At 44.8% G+C, this 7,172-nt stretch overlaps 1 long non-coding RNA gene across 2 annotated transcripts; it reads right to left on the bottom strand.

Moving 5' to 3' along the window:
• Positions 1-1,185: 1,185 nt before the first annotated feature.
• LOC109319858 lies at positions 1,186-2,799 on the bottom strand. Of its 2 annotated transcripts, none has more exons than XR_002103646.1 (2): positions 2,672-2,799; positions 1,186-2,163 (listed from the first exon to the last, which is right to left on the bottom strand). It is a non-coding gene; the product is annotated as an uncharacterized LOC109319858 (long non-coding RNA). The 2 variants fall into 2 exon arrangements; XR_002103647.1 differs by having other exon boundaries at positions 1,186-2,129.
• Positions 2,800-7,172: the final 4,373 nt, after the last annotated feature.

Genomic DNA, 7,172 nt, shown 5'->3' with positions numbered 1-7,172 from the left:
AAGCAGCTGCAGTATAGTCCTCCCTGGTGATGGCCCCTCCCTGCCATTGTGTGTGCGCCTCCCTTTTAGCTAGAAGACATTCCCAGATGCTTTTGGTGAGCCATGGGGGCCTTTGTGCCCTTCTGCTCCCTTTGGTCCATGTTGGGATTACCTCCCTTTGGGCTTGGAGGATTGTCTCCTTGATGAGCAAGCACTCTTCCTGGACACCTGGCTCCCCTCCCCTCCGGGGCCTCAGTTCCTTCCCGACTATTCTCCTTAGTTCATTGATGTCCACCCTCTTGAAATCTAGGGCTGCTGCCTTACTGCATGCCTTTGCCACCTTGCGCTGGATGGTAAATTCCAGCAGGCAATGATCGCTGTTGCCCAGGTGGTCGCGCACCCGCAGCCCCCTCACCAGGTCGTCACCCGTGGCCAGCACCAGGTCCAACAAGGCATTTGCCCTGGTGGGGCTGTGCACCTCCTGGGTTAGATGGAGGTCCTGGATTTGAGATAGGAACCTATGTGAGTGGTCAGACCTGGCCGACTCCTCTTCCCAGCAGATGTCTGGAAAGCTCAGGTCACTCATGATGACCACGTCCTTTGACCTAACTACCTCCGTGAGCTCTCTTTTCACATTTGGAAAAGTTGACTACATAACCTGTGACATGATCAGTACTAATACAGAAATTCATGTTTATGATTTGCATGAAAGTGAACTTAAATTCACGTGGATGTAAGCCAGATTCTTGGTCTGGCAGAGCTCAGCTTGGTTTCTGGAAATGTGATGGGACTCTACTAATTTACATCTGCTGAGAATCTGGCCAAGTGTTTGAAAAGCACTTGGTAGTAAAATTTTTGCTTCAGTACACAAATGCTTGCTCATGTGCTTCATCCCACTGAGTTCAGTGAGATGATTTCTGTGGGGAAGTACATTTTAACTTGAGAAAAAATTGCACAATCAAGTTCCTGTGAAGAACCCTGTCATGATTCTGCTTTTAAACCTTTCTTTGGAAAAATCACTGATGTTCCATTTTGAGCGAATAGAGCTCAAATTCTCTCCACTTAAATAGGATTTAAGATTTAACTAGTATCTTCTGGAATAAGGGCACTTCCTCAAGTGGGGTCTTAAAACCAGCTTTGTTTCCACACAATCTGATGGCTGTTCCGTAATTTTCTTTCATATTTTTTAAATTTAAATTCCAGCCCTAGTATCTATGAAATTTATTATTTGAATCACAAATTAGTATGTGCTGGCAAATAACGTAGCTTCTTGGAGGCTCCTCCATCCCATCTTGATAATGCATCTTAAAATACTGTCAAGTGATAAGCCAGCCACAGAATAAAGCTCTGCTGACTGAGGTTCAGAAGCAAGCAAGAACTTTTCTCTTGACTCCAGGTAGTCTAGGAGAGGAGACTCAGTGGACTCAGTTGCCAGCGGTAACACTGTTTTTCAATAACCCCTCCACAAAGGATTCAAGGCCCAATATGGGCCTGACTGAAGTTACAGGGAGTATTTAAAATGACCTCAGGAAGTTTGATCAGAGAGTCCAAATGCTATATACATGCACTGGCTTTTCATGGAATGCCTGTGCCCACTTCTTTTGCACCATGGATAAAGACACTAACTCCTGATGTCCCTTTAGTATTATGCTGTGAGGCTAAGAGCACTCTCCTAGACACCTTTCCATGGTAGACCTGACATTCTGAAGGATGCAGAGGTCACCCAGTCACTGTGAAAGGATGCAGAGGTGACCCAGTCACTCCACACCTAGTAGGAGCAGATGACCATACATCCAGGACCAAGAAAAGGTAGAGTTGCCATGTGGCAACTGTCTGGACAGACTTTAGTGTCTTCACTGCCATATCTTCCATTGTTTAAACCCTGCTCTGAATCTTCACTATTGCATATGGAGGCTGGCTTATATCTGGGGGTTCTGCCACTCCAGATGTCCTTCAGTGGAGGCAACATCCTCAAATTTTTCCAGACTGCAGTAGGACCCCGTTGGTACTTATCTGCTTTTGCTCATTGTTCAGCTGCCTCCTCTCCTGGCCAAAATAGAGGTGGTAGCTCTTCTTTGCTGCTGGCTGCTATTAAAGGTTAACAGCAGGTGCTCCAAGGTTTTGTTCTAGGCTTCATGCTGTTTAATGACCTGGAAAGGGAGGCACACAGAGAGGCCACAACATCTGTAGATGACACAAAGTTATTTATATTAGTCGGGACCAAATAGGACTGTGAGGAAGTTCAGAGGGATCTAACTGAGCTAGGTGAATGGACAGCACAAAAGCAGGTGAAATTCAATGATGATAAATGCAAACACACAGTGGAGCAAAAAGCCATCCATTACTCATGTGCTTTACAAGGTTCTAAATTAACTGTAGCAGCTCAGGAAATGGACCTAGGTGTCATTGTTGCCAGCTCAATGAAAACCTCTTCTCAATGGGCAGCTGTTATCAAAAAAAGCAAACAGGATGTTGGGATGAGCAAAGAACAAGAGGTTGGAATAATAATAGGCTGCTCTTCTATAAATCAATCGCACAGCCTCGTATAGAATACTGTGTGCAGAGCTGGACGCTGCAGTTCATCAGGACACTGCAGCACTAAACTGGGCTCAGGAGAGGACCCTGAGAATCCGGCAGGACTTAGGAATCCTTTTGTATGAAGAGCAATTGAAGAGGTTTGGGGATTGCTTACCTTGGAGACAGATCACAGGGGACACAATAAGCATATAGGAAACCATGAGTGCTGCAGAGAAGATGGAGTTAGAGTGTCTCTCTTGCCTGTCTCCTGGAAGCAGAGCAAGGGGACAGGCAATTGAAGTAAAAGATTAAAAAGTATGTACTAAAAGATAGGACGTTCAAAAGCAATTAAAGGAAATACTTTTTCACCCACTCAAAGAAGGAGTTCATTACTACAAAAAATCATTTAGTGCATGAATTTAGCAAGATTCAAAAGAGGATTGGATGCATACATGGATATCAACAACCTGCAGAATCATCATAACTCAACAGCATGCTTTGGAGGGGATATAAGATCTTTTCAGGGCTTAGTCCAGTCTCAAACACAGAGTGATCAGGATAAGGCCCAGTGGGGGTGGGGAAGGGAAGATGACCCCTCAGCTGCCTACTGCAAGCTTCCTATACCTTTCAGGCACCTCATGCTGGCCACTATCAAAGACAGGGCACTAAACTAGACAGACCATGGGTCTGAGCCAGTGTAGCCATTTCTATGTTCCTTTGCTACCAGAATATGCTCCCTTTTGAGGGACTGATTGAACACATCGGGAACAGAATATGGGACTGAGTGACCGAGGGGCAGGAAGGCAGGGTACAATGGCAGAACAAGAGAGCCCTTCCTCTGTATTGCTTGGGCCTTAGTTCTCAGCTTCCCTGAGGTCCAGATGGTCACTTCTTCTGTTGTTATGTGTCTCTGATTTTAATCTGGATGTCTGTTTATCCTTTTTTTTCTTTGGTGCTCTGACCACAGTCATGTGCTGCAGTTAATATTTATTCCTAAAACTTCTACATTCAATTGTTTGAAGTGGTTAGGAATTAATAACTCCTCTGCACTTCAGAGTTCTGTCCTGTGTACCATCCATGAACTGAGGTAAAGGTAACTTGAAAGGTGAGGCATCACTGGTATCTGCCCTACAGCACAATACAATGCCTGAAACAGCCAATATGTAAATAAGCACAAGTGTAGAAAGTAAAGGCTAGTTTAACACATCAGGCTGGTTAATGCTCTTATGGCTATTGAAAGTGATTGGCATCCCTAAGCAACTAGAAAGAGATTTTCAAAGGCACAAAGGTGCCCTTGGGATTTTAATAGAAGCTGGGCACCCAGCTACAACCTGTAAAAAATTGTGTCCTCCTTAAGTGCTACATTCCCAGCCAGCCAACAAGTGCAGTGCCCTTGGCTATTTCAGAGTATATTACACATAGTTCTGAAACCTCTTTCTTGCCCTTCTGCACCCATGGAACCAAGCGGACTCTGTTCCCAGCCCGCATCAGGTTTGGCTCAGCTGCAGGAAAAAATTGGCATAGTTAGGGTCTTCAGAAACCACTGCTGCTCGCTCCAGCTAACCTGTCAGTGTCGCCAGTTCTTCAGCTATTCGCTTTGCCTTTCCAATTGCTTCTTCTCCAAGTCCTCTAACACAGAGTGGCTTCTCCTGATTTACTATGTTTCAGGAGGGTGGGGACTGGAAGAGGGGTTGGCACTACCAGGGTTAGTATGTTTTAAACTGAATCTAACCACAGCACAAGAGCCTCAGCTGCTGTAAGATGGTTGCTGGCTCCACTGATGTCCACAGGGTTTTGACAGTTTACAACTTAAAGGACCTAACCTCCTATTTCTTAACTTTGTTCCCAGCCTAGCACAAACAAAACCTTTCATAAAGGGTGATATCTATGTTACAGGTCCACTGGGCATGTTAGACTTCCCACCTTCATCCAGTCCCTCTGAAAGTGTCCGCCTGTAAGGCTAGACTTCAGGCCTCTACTTTTTGCAAAGGTGAATCCTGCAGCTGCCCTAAAAGTGAGGCTAGCTCTCACTTTCTGGCTTCAGCATATTTTTTCTTACCTCAAGACTCTTCCAGCAAGTTCAAGACAATGTGAGTTTCCATGACAGACCTTCCTGGAAGCCATGTAATACGTAGTAGGGCTGTGCGAAGCTTTGGGTGGTGATTTGATTCAGAGGAGATTCAGCCCAATTCAGTGGCAGAATCTCCAAATCACAATCAAATCGGGACCAATTAAAAGGTCCGAATCAATTCAAAGCTGGCCCAATCTTCAGAAAAGATTCAGGGAGCTTTGATGATTCAGGCAGTCCCCGGTGGCTGCAGCAGGGAGCCCTCCCCCACGGGTGCCCTGCCCACCCCAGCTCACGGCCTTTTAGAAAAAAGCCCCGGTACTCACCGGGTGCTGCCGGGGGGGTCCCTGCTGCCCCCAACTGCCCATGCTGCATGGGGGGCTTTGCCCAGCCAAATCTCCAAATCAGATTCAGCCGAATCGATTCAGGACAGTGATTCAAATCACCAAATCAAATCACTGTCCCTCAAAGTGGCCAAATCCAAAGCAAACACTAGCCTCTTCACACAGTCCTAATATGTAGGTATCTTGTTGTGTCACAGGAGAGTTTTCCCCACATAAGACAGCACTTCTTAGGCAACTGGAGCTCAGTGCTTTAGGGCTTTTAGGCTGGTGGAAAAAAACAGTCCACTTCGGCATTTCCCCTATTCCCACCCTGTCCCTGCACCAGGCAGCAGAGCCACCTCAGCCCTTTGTTTCCGGCTCCTGTCCCACTGCTTTCACATGCTCTGCCTGGCTCTGCTGGCAGTCATTCACAGTTAATGGTCCAGCCCCTGGCTCTTCATTGTCTTTCTGAATCAAATCCATTTGTATGTTGACACTTCTCCATAGTTCATTTTTACCAACCACTATGTTTACAGCCTTTATGACTCCTACCCATTCTCCGGTACATGAAAAAGATTAACTCCTTCACTCCTGCAGGCCACAATACAGAAGTGAATGGGGAAACTAGGTCAAGTGTATTTCCCACAAAAGTAATACGGAGATTTGGCACAACATTAAAGGAGGAATCTTTCTTCTGTTTCATCTACAGTCTGCTTTCTTTCCCAGTTTACCTTCTCATCATCTTCCCTTATGTAGGCAAGCCTTAGCACTATGCCCTGGGGAACAGATGATGTCAGCAATTTGCAGGACCACAGAGTATATTTGAGATCCATATTTCTATTAAAATGTTGACAGCAAATGGATTAATGGCAAAGATACAGGAAAATAAAGGTTGATGCTTAGAGATCTGACTGACTATAAATAGCAGGTAGAATAAATAGGCAACTGTCAATTATGGGCTTTAATTCCAGGTTTGGCCTGTAGACAACACCTGTTAATAGGTGACTTTTACCGGTTTATTTATTTGTTTTAAAATAAAGCCTGTTTGCAATGATAAACCCCAGAATGACAGATTTACTGCTTTCTGTGAAAATGTTACCACTTAATGACCACTTGCAGGTTTTTTTTTACCTACTCTACTACTCTTACGTTATTTCTTTCAGCCAGTGGTGTGGTAGTACTTTAAGGTATAGCTGTATGCCAAGTTTTCTTTCTTACATAAAATAAGCATAACACAAAAAGCGGGTGGGGGGAGCTGCTGATTAGCTGACAAAACTCTAGAGTATGCAGTTGGCCAGTGGTTACCAGGATAGGTCACAGCTCATGAAGTCAATGGTTACTGGGATAGGTCACAGCTCATGAAGTCAAGTGCTACTAAGAAATGTCACTAAAAGTGCTTTATAAAAATCGAGAAAACAATTTGAGAACAGGAGCTGAGGGCCTGAGAAGGTCTCTTAGGAATCTTCTCCATGCAAGAGACAACAGCTGGGATTTATGTCATTTAGATGTTTCCAACTAAGTATGCCAGTTTTTAGATTAGCAATGCTTAGTACAAATGAATCAGGTTTGGGACATGTTTGACCAGAAGAGAAAATGAGAAGTTTTTAGGCACAATGGTGAAAAGTTGAGGAAGAAAAACTATGATTTTGCCTTAATTGACAGGAGTTTGTTCTCTTATTGTCAAGGGAAGTTTGACAAGCTGGCTTGTGGGACTTGTGGAGAACCGTACCTTGAGGCCCTGTCATGACCCAACTGGAACTAGTTGCAATGTTATGCTGTGGCTTATGGTACACACAGTACTGATCAGTTAAAACTCAAGCCACAAAATGGAGCAGACCTCCATCAGACTACTTTGCTCAGTGCTGCAGTAGGTGTGTACACACATGCACGTTCACACACACAATACGGATAAATAACTGCCGTGCATTGTTGGGTAGAGGATCTCTCCTTCTAGTCCAGCTTCTTGCATCTAGCAATAGCCAATGGCAGGATCTTCAAAAAAGGGATAACTCTCAACACAATGATCCTAACTAACAATGGCTGCTTACCATGGCAGAAGGCAGACAAGGTTCTTAGGGTAAATCCGATATCTTTTATTAGACCACCTAAAGTAGCTGGAAAAAAATCTTCTTTGCAAGCTTTTGGATACAAACACCTTTCTTCAGGCTGAGGAAGCATCTGCAGTTGTTCTGTGCTCTTCCCAAATGGGACAGAATAGAATAGAAGCCAGAGGCCAGGATGCAAGAATGCCAGTCAGTGAAAATGCCCCTGTACCACGGCACGAG

The sequence above is a fragment of the Crocodylus porosus genome, unplaced genomic scaffold, assembly GCF_001723895.1.
Source record: "Crocodylus porosus isolate Cpor-Errol unplaced genomic scaffold, CroPor_comp1, whole genome shotgun sequence".
NCBI lineage: Eukaryota > Metazoa > Chordata > Crocodylia > Crocodylidae > Crocodylus > Crocodylus porosus.
The sequence above is the reverse complement of the archived record's forward strand: the minus strand, read 5'-3'. Positions and strand labels throughout refer to the sequence as shown.